Source organism: Lactuca serriola, chromosome 1 (assembly GCF_051521515.1).
Source record: "Lactuca serriola cultivar US96UC23 chromosome 1, Lser_US96UC23_V15, whole genome shotgun sequence".
Taxonomy (NCBI): Eukaryota; Viridiplantae; Streptophyta; class Magnoliopsida; order Asterales; family Asteraceae; genus Lactuca; species Lactuca serriola.
The window spans coordinates 121,324,773-121,340,060 of NC_136408.1; the positions used below are offsets into that span (position 1 = coordinate 121,324,773).

Below are 15,288 nucleotides of genomic sequence, written 5' to 3' on the forward strand. Positions count from 1 at the left end.
CAATATGCATAACCCCATTGATTTCATCTATACATGGAATCGATCCTATGCGTTCTACTAAAAAATGAAATGGAATCGATCCTATGCGTAACCCCAGGAATTCCTGAGGGGCACCGCGTTGACCATCAACGATTTTCGACCATCCGTTTCTTTTCCACCCTTCGTTCCCGATTCCCCATCAACTCTCCACCCAAATTCACCGGAAGTTTATGAAAACCTATAAGAATGTTCTTTTCTCTATTTGGGAGAAGCTTTGGGCATTTTGTACAAGTTGTAAAGAAAGATGTCGATTTTCTCAAGAAGAATATTGATGCAGGCATCAATTGGATGAGCGAAGCTCTTGGTTTACCAGATATTTCGAAAAAGGTAGATGAGTTTGTTTGGTTACTGAACCTCGAAGATCCCCACTATTCTGGTGAATTTCAGTCTCCTTCTTGGCCTCGGCCTTATTATCCAGGTTTTGCTTTTTCTCACTTTCTCCATAATCTCTATTTTTGGCATAATTTACTAGTAATTATAATTTCAAGAAATCCTACAGGTATTTCTTCAAATTATTTCCATTTCCACCTTTTGTTGATATCTACGCTAAATGACCAATTTCATTCAAGAAACGAACTTCACTTGCTCATGGTCATGCCAATGAAGATAACCATATTGCTGATGCTGAATCTGATGGGTTTGAATTGGAAATCAGTGCTCTTCTCATGAAACTAAGGCCAATCAAACAGGTCTGTGATCTGTCTTATTATTCCTTTTAAAAATTTAAGTTATTGTTTTGTAGAAGATTATAATAAGATAAGATATCTCTTGTTTCAGGAGTCTTTAATTCGTGATAACAACAAACTTATATTGTTGGCATCCCTTAGTAATTCGTTGGAGTAAATTGTCGATTCTATAGAAAGGCAAGTTCTTATTTTATGTATAGATATATGAAAGACATGTTTTTTTTAAAAGAAAAGATGTGTCATGTAATCTACAGGTTTGGAAATGCATTAGCAAAAGCATCTGATGAAGAAGTGGTACAAGAACAGAATGATGTTAAGCCGACACCTGGGCATGGGCATCATAAACTCCCATGTTGGGGTTATCTTCTTTAAAGCTCACTGGTTTGCTCCGTTTGATCTTCAATTTCTTCTCCTCATTTTGTGTTTGGGCTTCTGTTTTACTCCATGTTGATTTTGATTTTGATATATATCATATACGTAACAGTTGAACAAGAACTCATCCATGGAGTTTATGTCACCAATGATCACAACAACACAATAAGAACAGGTTAATCCAAAGTCAAACACCCTTTTGTGTTTTTCCAAATCCATTTTCAATCAAACAAATCATAACTCTGGATAGATTAATTTCCTTGGATTCAGGAACACTATGGAGTACAGTTGCTCACATCATCACTGCAGTCTAATCTTTCATGTACGTATTTGTATGTAGTTTCTACATTTTATTATATTGTCTCATCAATTTTCTCTTTTGGGTGTGGGATTTAGATACAGAACCAAATACAGAATTTGGGTGTAGGATTCAAATAAGTCTGCTTCTCTGGTATCTGTCCCTACTTCTTGCTCTGCATGACTGTTGTTTGTCTTGTGTGTGCTCTCTATGTGTGCGTGTGCTGTGTTCCAAAATCAAGTTAACTAATAATACAAAAAAATATCAAGATAAAAATACTAAATTTTTGTTTGCTAACTCATACACTAATCTCCTCCCTTGGGCTCCAAATGTTAACATGACAGGGTTGTAGTTATGGTTTGTACCATAGGCCATTGCTTTTTAGACCTCCTCACAAAGTCTAGGAGTTCAATGAAGGTATGTTGACTACATCTTTTTTATGACAATTTTGTCTTTTGGTTAAGTCTCTACTCCTGCGCCTCTTGCGGTCTTGCCCCTCTCCGATAGTAAGTACCTCACAATTTTAGCTACTTTTTCTACCTCATAACGTGCTTAATCTGCTCTCTAGATCTCTTTATCTCATTATTATGTGACTGGAGTGTAAAAATCATTTGCCTTTGTTACTGTGTCACCATGCCTCTCACACTATAATTGTCGAATTTGTTAATAATTGTTTTATCTCAGTAGAACAATGGATTTTTAAAAAAAAAAAAAAAAGGAAATCTGATTGCTACTCTATGTTATCATTCATCAACCACAATAGATTTTTTGTATCACTAGCTAATTGTAATTTATTTGTTTTAAAAAAAAATTCTAATTGATTCTATCCCAATTTTTAATTTCATGATTAGAGTAAAGTTAGTAAGAGTGGTTCATCCTGTAAGGTCACTGCCTCAAGTCTTAGATAGTGCGCTTGATGCACATGTATGGAATATAAATTTTAAGTATCATCACTAATTTAATAAAAAAATGTATTTTAAATGATTTTAATTATAGTTAGGTGTTACTTTGGGGATACCAGTTCTCTTGCCAATGACATCCGAAAAGAAATGAAGGTATTAAATAGTAAATTGTTGAAAGCTAAAGATAAAAACACAAAGAGGGAAATCCATAAAAACTTAGGATTCTTTCAAAAGAAGAAGGAAAAAGGCAACAACTTGTTGTGACAAATGTAATTAAAAATTCATATGTCATCCTAGCAACTCTCACAGGCTCATCATCAAGAAAATTAGATGGAATTTCATTTGATTTAGTCATTATTGATGAAGCTGCTCAGGCCTAGAGATTGCTTGTTGGATTGCTCTTTTCAAGGTAATAAAACAAAACCTTTTTTTATTTATTGGCAACATATTGGATGATTGAAGTAAAAAGGATTTTGTTTTTTTAGGGTTCAAGGTGCTTACTTTTAGGGGATCATTTACAACTTCCTCCAACAATTCGAAGTGTTGAAGCTGAAAAAAAGGGATTAGGAAACACTCTTTTTAAACGCCTTGCAGATTTATATGGAGATGATGTCATGTCTATGCTGACTGTGCAATATAGCATGCATGAACTTATAATGACTTGGTCTTCTAAAGAGCTTTACAACAATAAGGTAATTTAATTCTGACTTTTTTATTAACCTTATTTATCTATTAATTATATTTGTTATAATAATAAAGAGTAATGAAGTAATTAATAATGATAGACTAAAGCTCATGCAAGTGTTGTTCGACATACCCTATATGAGCTTGTAGGTGTTGAGAAGTCTTCTTCTTCCACTAAACCTACTCTTCTTCTCATAGACATTGCAGGGTATGCATATTTGATATTTGATCTAACCTTATAAATTTTATGAATTCTAAAAAAAATAATTATATTTTTAGGTGAGATATGGAAGAAAAGAAGGATGAAGAAGAAAGCATATTGAATGAAGGTGAAGCCGAGATTGCTATAGCACATGCAAGAAGGTTGATTCAAAGTGGTGTACATGCTTCTGATATTGGAGTCAAAGAAAGTGGAATTAAGGAACGGAATGGAAATTTATTCCATTGGAATGGAAATAACTTCTTAGGTTGTGTTGCTAAGAGTGTTGAGAACAAAGGATGACAAGTTAAAAGAATTGGAAATCTCAACTGTGGATGGGCTAAGGGAGGGAAAAATAAGCGATTATTATTTCAATGGTTAGGTCAAATTCATAGAAAGTGGTATTTTTTTTATTCTTGTGGTGTATTATAATTGATTTAAAATTCAATGAAAATGTTGACATTGGTTTTAAAATTCAATTAACTCTTCTGTTTTTGCAAAAAGACCAAAATGCCCTTATCATTTCTTTTTAAATAAAAAAAATTCAAACGTTATTTTTTTTGACAGATTTTGCTTTGTTTAAATTTTAATTCTTTTGACAAATCCAATTCCTTAAAACATTCTATAAACCAAATCCTACATAATAGTTTATTAATAAAAATTAGAGAAATTAAAATCCCTCATACTTCTTGCCTATCCTTCTACCTCTTTTAGATGATGACAACTGTAATAAAAATTTATTAACTTTTTATTAATTTGTATTATATTTTCATGTTTATTATATTTTTTCTTATTCGATCATCACTTTTTGTTTTTGTAAAATAAAATATACATATAGCAAATTCGCAATCACAGTAGCATATGCCACGAGAACCAAATATTAGCATATGCCATAAAAACCAAATATGTATATTTATTAAACTTGTATCATGTTTTGTAATTCAAATTAACTTATTTATCAAAATACTCTCATTTATTTATCCATGATAAGCCACAAAATTATCAAATAAACTCATCTATAAAAAATGTTACTTTGAAAAAAGATTATTTTAAAAAATAACCAAAATCCGGTACCGGAAATAGAACTGGCACCGACATCGGTGGTCTGGTTCCTGGTTCTGGTTCCAAACCGGTTATGTTTATCTTTTACAACCTATGGCAACCACGAGAAAAATATTTATAAAAAAATTAAATTATTAATAAGATTTTTTATAAGACTTTGTATTGATATAAAGAAAGAATCATAACCATTTTATGTATAGATACAAAAACCATAAAATTGCTGAAAAAAATCAATTACAATTCAAATACGATTAGGATATATAATTTTAGGAAACTAAAAACTCTAGAAAACCAAAATCCTAATCTAATATTTAATTTACGATTTCAATCTTCCAGAAAATACGAAACCTAGATTAAATATCACCAATATGATGCTTTGGTGGAAAAACAGCTAACCGGAAAACATAAACCATCGCCAAACTTCAAACGAGAAAACCCTAGCTGACTTTTGTATCTTTTAAAAACGAATATCCGTTGTGTCTCCAAACAGCAATTTGTTTTGCTGAGTGCTGTGTCACGACCAGAGATTGCAACCGTGCAACCGCCGTCCCTGGAGTTGAAAGCGACTATTCGTTCGTCGAACTACACTTTGTGTCTCAATCTGTCGTCCGCCGTCGGAGCTGCTCAATTCTGTGTCTAATTCCGTCATTATCAGAACAATAATCCGACCAAAAACATCACAGGTGCTACTCTTTCCATATATAAAACATATTTTAAGTATGGAAATGATATTACATTCCAGAATCTTTATGTCATATCAGCATTAACCAAATTTATATTTTCCTATATTTTGTAAATATATTAAACATCTTATATTAATATTATTTTCGATATCATACCATATTTATGAAAACATTGTATATTTATTATATAATTTCCTTATTCTACAAGCTTTTCAAATTTACAATTTTTTATATGGTAAATATTATCTTAAATATGGTATGATTTTATTTATTTTTGTACTTATATTTGACATGGTATATTGATATTATTTTGGATATCATACCATAATTAAAACATATCTTAAGTATGGAAATGATATTACATTCCAAAATCTTTATGTGATATCAGCATTAACCAAATTTATTTTTCCCTATAAATATACTGTCTACGATTTTTCATTACAAATCAAAATTCTCTCTAACCAATTATCCCCTTCCATTGCAGATAATAGTATTCCATGGCATCTAACAATGCAGATCAGGTCGTCTTTGATAAGGTTGCTGAAATCAACGCATCTAAAGAGTCTTGGAACATACGTGTTAAAGTCGTCATACTTTGGAAGCCGACCTATATAAACAATCCTAATATGGTCGCAAGTCTGGACATGATTTTAATTGACCAGGAGGTACTGTTTTTACACCATTTGTTTTTTAGATTATCAATTTCTTATGTTATCTCTATTCAAAAAAAATGAAATTCGATTTTTGTTATGCTTTTTTACTTCTATTCATACAATTTTAATAACCAACTGTATTATTTTTAATAATAAACTTTAGTCTATGTAATGAAATCTCTTATTGTTCCTTTTTTTTATACTTTTTTTACACTTTTTTATCTTTCATTGTCACCTACAGGGAAGTAGAATTCAAGCAACAATAAAAAAAAATTATTCTTGTATTTGAATCCCTATTCGATGAAGGAGCTGTCCGGGAGATCAGTAACTTCGCTATGGCTAGCAATGAAAGCGAATACATGCTTATCCCTCATAAACATAAAATCAATTTCTACAAAACCACAAAAGTTCGTGTATCTAATGATTTTGTTGATACAGTAGATCCTTATCATTTTATCTCTTTCCCAGATTTGCTAGCCAGGAACTTTGACACTTGTGTTGCATTTGGTATGTTATGTTGTTAGTTTAACTTATTTCTATACTTCAATTTTTAATGTAATACACATTTGGATTATTATTACTAATTTATTAAATTTTTTCACATAGATTTTCTAGGTGAAGTTGTGTCAACTGATCCCATGCGAGTCATTGTTGAGTATGGAAGAGAGAAAAGGTTAATGAATCTGGTTGCTCAAGATTTAAGGTACACATTCGTATTATTATTACACATTCCCCCGTTTATATTTATCTTTCATTAATAACCACCATGCATATTTAGTGGTACGAGAATTGCAGTCACTTTGTGGGGCAGTTTTGCAATGAAGCTGAATACTTACATTTCACAACATAATAATGACACTGCTCCTGTTATTATCCTGCTACGTTTGGCCAAACTCAAAATTTGGGGTGGTAAGTGTTTTTTACAACAAATTATCATTTCAACTTCAAAGTAATTACTAACAATATTATTTTACTTTTTTCTTGCAGGTCAGCCTCAAGTTGGTAATTGTTTGTTTGGGTCTAGATTGCATATAAATGATGATATGCCTCAGATTTTGGAGTTCAAATCAAAGTATGTTATTTACCATTTTTAACACATTTATCTTACTAAATCATTACTTTTGTTGAATAACCTCACTTTTTTGTTTATGTAGTCTTAATGCTTTAGATACGAATGTTGAGTCTTCTAGCCGTACATCCCAGCTTAACTCAGATACCGTTGTGGCTAATCCAGAGGATTACTACCTCCGTTTTCAGATAAAAAACATTGATGAAATTCCTGATTTTACTGAGGTTTACTTAACATTTTTATATAACAGTTTCCGCATTCTATTATTGTCTTGATTTTATATCTACAATTTATATGAAATAATATTTTAGTATGATTCCTTTTTTTTCCTATATATGAAACAGGAAGTTGGTTTAACCATTATCGCTACTATCATTGGTTTTGATATGGATGATGGTTGGTATTCATTTTATTGTCGTGATTGTTCTAAAAAAGTTACTAAAAATGATGATGATGTTGATGCTGACCCTTTTCACTATGATGGTTGTGGATTTGTCTCGGATGTATTTGGAAAGTAAGTAATTATTATCTCTTTGACTATGCATGTATTTTACATTTTTCATATATTTCATTGTGTATGTCAAGCTAAATATAAGTATTATGTTCTAATTTTTAGGATTAGGATAGTAGTTCGTGTGCAAGATGAAAGTGGCTCTTCTTCGTTTGTATTGTTTGAGCGTCATGTAAAAGATCTTATTCATCGTGGAAACCAATGGTTGATGGACAAAATAGCTAAGGTTTCAAAAAATATCTCCGTTATTTAAATGATTGACATATATGATTTTTCTTCTTTAACTTTTCCAACCATTTTATAATGTAAATTAGGATCAAGGGCGACAACAGATACCTGATGAGTTCAAAATTCTTCTAAATAAGAAGTTGGTCTTCAAAGTTCAGATTTCCATGTTCAATCTGCAGAACAACTATCGTGCTTACACTGTGCATAAGTTAACCGATGATGAGTTCAAAACGGTAAACAAATCATCAACATGATAATATAAATGATAATGGTACTCCTATTAACAAGCCAAATAAGGTTGGTAACTGTCTCATATATTTCCAAAGTCAAACCCTGTGCCCTCTCTTCATTATATTTTTCTTTCATTTTTCATGACTTTATGCAAATATGGTATGTTTTGTTTTATATTTTTCTTGATCGATATTTATTATTTTCCGTTTTCTGCAGGAAAATACTAATTATGTGCATGATGACAATCTTGATGTTGTTGACCTTGAAGTTTTAACACCATCATCGAGTACAGGGAAGCGCCCTATTGAGATTGATGCCAACACTGACTCTTTGGAGTGGTCTTCTTCAAAAACTTGTGTTGTACGGGATACCTTGAAGATCCCAAAGTTGGAAAAGTTGGACTTATATCAAGCCGCCCATCAAAATTTTACATATCATCTTCGATATGCTTATAAACATTTTCTTTTCAATCTTTTGTGTGTCGCATTTTTAATTCTCTGTTTATTGATCTTTTGGTTGTTTTTAAAATTCTATTGAGTTTTTATTTGGTGTGTACACAATGATACAATTGGAGGTTATGACAATTTCAAGTTAATGAACTCTTTTGATTTAATGCATATTTTCTTTCTTTTTTCTTTCATTCATCATTTGATTTTATAAATTTATTATATATATATATATATATATATATATATATATATATATATATATATATATATATATATATATATATTGATATATTTATATTTTTATTACATTTAATATTTCACCTACTTTTATTTGTTAAATTCAAATTTAAATTTTATTTCCATAAATATGCATCGTTTTCATATGGTAACAAAATAAAATCATGGAATATGTAATCAAAATCAATTTTTGTATACTGCATTTATTCCCTCCATAATTATATGAAGACTTTATTTTTTACCTAAGTTAAACCCAACTAATATTTCATTACTTTATTTAATTATATGCAATATTTATTTTTTTACCAAATTTAAACCCTTCAAATATCCAGTTCCCTTATTTAAAGTGTTAGAAATCATCATCATCACTATATATATATATATATATATATATATATATATATATATATATATATATATATATATATATATATCACTAAGAACGTAAAATTATCAAACATATTGAAATCACTGACATTTCAAATGCTTCGGGAAAGAAAAAACCTACAAGGTTTGTTACTAATGTGTCACCCAGCAACACTTCCCCAACAACACCACTGTCTGACATCACAAACGGTAAGATTCATATTTAAGCATTCTGTTTATATTTGAAGTGCTTGCATGTTTATAATGTTCAATTTGTATAACTCATTTCTCTTTATATTTCATTTGATTTTTTGATATACATACCATTGAATGCATCATCTTCATCCAATGCTCTAAAACCATCATCACATTCAACATTACAAACAATATCTCACAAAGGTACATTTTCTTATATGTTATGCATCTTTTATATTACACTTTCGTTTTTATATTTGCTTATCTATTGTACTATTAATATTTTTTAATATTTCTCCTCCGTTTATGATACGAACAGTATACTTATTATTAATTAAAATCGTATTCAACATTACAAAAAGTATACTTATTATCAATTAAAATCGTATGTCATCAAATATTAAATTTTAAGTTTTTCTAATATTATTATCTTATTATTTCTTTCTTTTGCAGTTATCGTTATTGACTTCTGAACTAATTATTGAAATTCTTTCACGAACATCATTACAAACATTTGCTACTGTACGTTGTACAAATACATATTATGGAAATCTAACATACAACAACTATGTTCTTCATAACTACAACCGTAGAAATAATGTGGTTTGTGGAATTATCGTTCAACAAAAAAAACCATGGAGAAATATAGAGCGTCAGTTTCTTCCGTCTTTTGGTAGCAACAATCATGACATTAATTGGCTACCACATACTTGTACTATTTTAGCATCATCATTGTGTGGACTCCTTCTTTTTGAATCATATGATCCAGATGAATACATTTCAAAGATTTTATTTGTTATCAAACCAACGACTTCAGATGCCAAATGGATACCGTTTCCGACCTCTGAATACACTGCAACAAAGTTTGCTTTGGTAGTTATCAGTTCGAACCCGTTACATTTCAAGGTCATTCGATTTTCATACACAAAGCCATCGTAAGAGTTTATATGTAGTACATTTTATGTTATTAATTTACTTTATGATTTACTTATATGTTATTTTATTTGTAGTGATATGCCTATGGAAAAAGTGGACTATGATTACTACAACATAGAATTGTTTTCATCTACAACATGGCAATGGAGGGAGTTTCAAAATATCTGGTTACCATCATCTGTTTATCCTGTCTCTGATGAGGCAGTTACAAGTGGTGGTGTCGTATACTTCTTATTATCTAATGATACCATATTGCGATTTGATATTTATTCAGAAGAACATATACTCATATTTGCACCTTCTACTATTAATGAATTAAAACCGTATGCATCGAGACTAATCAAGTTTCATGGAAAATTAGGATATCTCTCTATAAGTGGAGATAGTTCGTGGGTTATTTGGATTTTCATTCACAATCAGTGGGTTAAAGTAGATGATAGTACTTACAATGAAAGTGCACATGAATGGTGGGATTATAGAAACAATACCCTATATTTCTTTAGAGGAAATACGATTGAGTATGTGGTTCCAGCACATCATTCTCAACAAGTTTTTTCAATCCATTCTGATTTTGATACAGTGAGTATGCCAAGTCGATATTACTGATTATATATACTTTAATTTGCATTCGAACATAGTTGTTTTTATTGTAATGAACTATTTTAATATTTTATATTATTCTATGATTTATTAGTTTTTTTTATTTATTGTTTTAATTGTTATGAAATTAAAATAGCTATTGTAATGTATGTTAATGAATTTAAAATAGCTATGGTAATCTACTTTTAATTATCATGCTTCATATGATGTAATATAAGTTTACAATTCAATGTTTTTTTATATGCTCCTTGTGTTTAACGCGAGTTTTAATCTAGTTTATATAAACAATTGTCCTTTCAGAAAATATCGGATTTTCTGGGTTACAAACTACAGAAAACATTTTCATATCAAACCTACTTATGAACTCACCAACATTCCATATGTTGACCATTTTCAAAATAACTTGTATTCTTAGGTAACAAGTAAGCTGAGGAGTAATACCAAGTATGTTAGGGTGTTATGCTTTTGAAAACTATCATACAATTTATGCTATGGATTTGAAATGTTAAAACAATGTATTTGATGTGAACAATGTCAGTTGTAATGTATTGATGCATGGTGATGTTTATGTTATGATTCATGTATATTCACTGTGATGATATTCAATTTAAGTCACACGAGCCCTCGGACGTCTCCGCTGTCTGGTTCGGAGGTGTGACACAAGTTACTGAACCTCTCCCAATAATCATGAAAAGTCTCATTTTGACCATGGCGGATTCCACAAATCTCTTTTCTAAGACTTGATACTATTGAAGCGGGATAGAACTTGTCAAGAAAAGCTCTTGCCATGTCGGTCCATGAGTTGATTGAACCCGGGGGAAGATAGAATAACCAATCTTTCGCTCTATCGACCAATGAAAAGGGTAATGCCCTTAGCTTGATTTGGTCATCGGTTGACCATTGTGGCTTCATACTAGTGCAAATAATGTGGAAAATCTTCAAGTGCTTATGGGGGTCTTCATTCTCTAATCCATAAAAAGTTAGGAAGTGATGGACTAAACTTGACTTTAATTCCGAACCTCCTTCGAAAACCGGGCAATTGATACCGGTTGGAGTATGTGTAACATCGGTTTCCATCATTTGCCTAAAAGTTCTTTCGGGAACTTCTCCTTTGTCCGCCATTGCAATTGGTTCAATAATGGGTTGATTTTGTTGTAGGGGTGGTGTTTCGGGAATTTCTTGGCGAGGGTCGGGGCTAGAATCGGGTTCCGTGTCACTTGATTAAGCGTTTTCATCCTCCGGGTCCCTGTGAGGGTTGGAAGTTTGACCACATTCAACTTGCTTTTCCTTCGCCAAACGCCTTGCTTCTTTTTCAATTTTTGGGTTGTAAATCAAGTCACATGTACGTTGAGATTTGGGCATACAGAAACAAACTGAATAAAAATAAACCAATCCCCGACAACGGCGCCAAAATTTGGTGGTTGTCGAGGCCAACAAAATTAATACCCTAAAGATTACACATTGAATAGTGTATAGTGGTAAATGGATCATATCCAGGGAGATTGGTTCAATTTAAATCTCTATGTAAATCACTTGTTCAAGTACTTGTAAAACAAAAATAAAAGTAAAATGGGTGGTTTAATTCTTTTTAATTGTTTGACAAAATTAAAACTAGCTAAAATGTAAATACGACAAGTAAACAAGTAAAAGATTTGATTAAATTCAATAAAGTGAAATTGGTTGATTTTTGGATACACCACATGGATGACATGGTTGACTTATCATTAGACTAAATGGAACAATACTTGTGAATTGGTTTAGTTTGGCTATAGCAATTCATAAGAACAAATTACCTCAACTCTTCTTAGATATTAAAATGGTTAGAGGAGCTCTAACATATTCCCTTAATTAAAGTTACAAAATCAATGAAGCATATAATCTTGTGAACATCAATTAGCTTTGAGGTCTAAGAGTTACCAAATCCATAAGATAATCAAATGCTTACATTATCATTATGGACGAAACATTCCTATGGTTTAGATGAAATGAAAATAAACATATAAACCATTTTTTGCTTACCAACCGCAAAGTCCATTACTTAACTAAGAAATTGATCAACAAAAATATATGTTCATTCATCCAAGCTCATGATCAAAGATAAATAAACATAACAACAAGTTTAACTCGAAAAGATTTCCATAAATTTCAAACACAAGGTAATAATAGTCTTCAAAACTACCAATAACCCATGGGATTAAACCCAAATCAACCAAGTGGAAATCGAGCCAAGAATGGAAAGAGATGACACCAATTTTCTAAATCACCAAATTCTTCAAAGGCCTTCTTGAGAGCAAAAATGAGATGTTCTTCCAAGTGGTAATGTCCAGAATGCTTCAAATCTCCAGCAAAATGGACTCATTTTCGGATTCAAAAAGCTCCCAAAAGCTACCCACCAACCTTTCAAAAATAGAGTCAACAAGTTAAAACCCGGTTTCACTTCAGCAAAATTCACTCGAACCGCATATGGAACCACGCAGACCGCGTGGGTCTCACTGATCGTGGGACATGACCCATTTAAAATACATTCCAACCCAATCTTTTCATTCGCACTTTAGCCCACATGCATAACTCTTGAGAGCCCAGTTGTGCTATTCCAAAGCCTCCAATAACGTTCCTTTAAACTTCCATAGCTCAAGTCCGCGTCGCCTCATCATCATTCTCGCCCAAAAATTAAGTCTAACTTAATTTCTTGTTTATGCTGACACCAAGCTCAATCGCACGACTTCAAGTCCAAAAGCAATCCACAAGCCTCCAATTGTCCTGTACTCCTTCCATACCTCCCGTAGCAAATAGTCTTCAGTAAATCCTACAAAATAAGCTCAAAAGACTGGAAAACACTCGGTAAAGGAGTAAAATAATAAAAAGAGAAAATATGCATGAAGATTAACTAAAATGAGATGATTCTAACTAAAATTAAACTACAAAAAGAAGTAATAAAAGCGAAACTATCAGTACATGAGTCTCACACCTAGTTTCAAATATCCAAAACTCATTCATTTATAATTTATAACTAGGTGTAAGACTCATGTATTACATTGGTTATTTTTAAAAAATTAAATATAAAATTCTAAATATTTAAGAAATTTGAATTTATAAGAAAAAATTAAAAAATATTGAATTATTAAAATTAAAGTATTTTTCTATTTTAAATTTAAACAAATAATTTAGATAAATAAACTAAGAAAACTAATGGGGTTTTAATTCAGAAATTTAGAAATTTGAAATTGATATGCATTTATTATTATATTTATTGAAATTAATATATTTGATTAATTATTATATAAAAATTAATAAAAATGAAAACAACCACAAAATGTCATATGAAAATAATTAATTGAAAATAACTCCAAAATAACATATGACGAAATCAAAAGAGCATGTTATATGACAGAAATGTTATATGACAGAAAGTATTTTATTTATTAGGATTTTCAATTACAATAACCAAAATCAACCAAAGAATGCGCAACTTTTGAAACTCGTGTAAATTGATAAGAATGAAATATATATATATATATATATATATATATATATATATATATATATATATATATATATATATATATATATATATATATATATATATATATATAACATTTCTTCTTTTTATGATGAAAAAAGTAAAAAAGCTAGACCAACCAGAATTAGATTAAACAATTGCAAATGGTATGTAATAATTGGAATTTTCATGATAGTTAAAAATAAGAAAAGTCGGACTATCAAAGTAAAAATGATATTGAACTTGATAAATAAATAAAAAAGGAACGAATTCAATGAACCAACCTTTGTCATGGAAAAAGCTATCCACTCTTTCTCAGCAATTGCACATACCTTTTACATGTTAATTTGACTATTTACTTCTAAGCAGCCTACGTACAAAGTAAGAAACAAATTGTTTTCTTGAATATGTTAATTTTGACTTTAGCTTATGTTTTGCTTTATTCGTTATGCATTAATAGTGTTTAGAAACAAATATAACGATGACGATTGCCTTCATTTTCTACAATTTGTATGATCAATGTTTGTAAGCAATACCGCACCAACATATAGTAGTAAACAAATCAAGAAAGTCATAAATATCAAACTCAACGGTGTCCTTTACCTTTATTTAAATGTGAAATTTATTCCCAATTGCAGCGAAAATTGCATATATATATATATATATATATATATATATATATATATATATATATATATATATATATATATATATACTAAAAAAAAAACTAAATATTATATTTTTCGAATATAATATATAAATTTATAAATGACGAAATGTAGAAAAACATAACCATTTTTCTATCAACATTCAGAAAACTCTTATATATATACACTAAAAAGAAAACTAAATATTATATTTGTCGAACATAACCACATTGTTTGTAAGACGACATTTTCTTAAAATTTTTGTAATGCCCCGTTTATTTAAATAAATTAGTAAATCTAAGCCCCGGACTGATTTATGAACAATTTTAGAAGTCGGGGGTTAAAAGTGTCAATTTCAGATTAGTTTTGTAAATATTTATGAAGACAGGGGCTCCGTGGAAATTATTGGGACTTAAATTGAAAGGATTTGAAGGCTTAGGGGCTGATTAGCAATTTAAGGATCTATTATGAAAGAAATTTATGGGATCCAGGTTTAAACGGTAAATATTGGACTTAATTTGAAAAAGATTCTATAGGGGAGGGACCAAACTTGTTTAATGACATAAATTTAGAATGGACACGAGATTAAACCCGATACCACCCTTCCCTCTCGTGGTATCACCCAAAACCCTAAACCTATTCTTTCCTTTAGCCGCCACACGATGCGAACCCTCTTCATCGCCAACTGCCTCCTCGTCGTTGAAGCCGGAGTCCTCCACAACCACATCGTCGGCGAAGCTGC

The 15,288-nt window shown here is 30.6% G+C and overlaps 1 pseudogene; it reads left to right on the plus strand.

Moving 5' to 3' along the window:
- The first annotated feature begins 2,306 nt into the window (after window positions 1–2,306).
- On the plus strand, window positions 2,307–4,882 carry LOC145060947 (uncharacterized; annotated as a pseudogene).
- The last annotated feature ends 10,406 nt before the right edge of the window (window positions 4,883–15,288 follow it).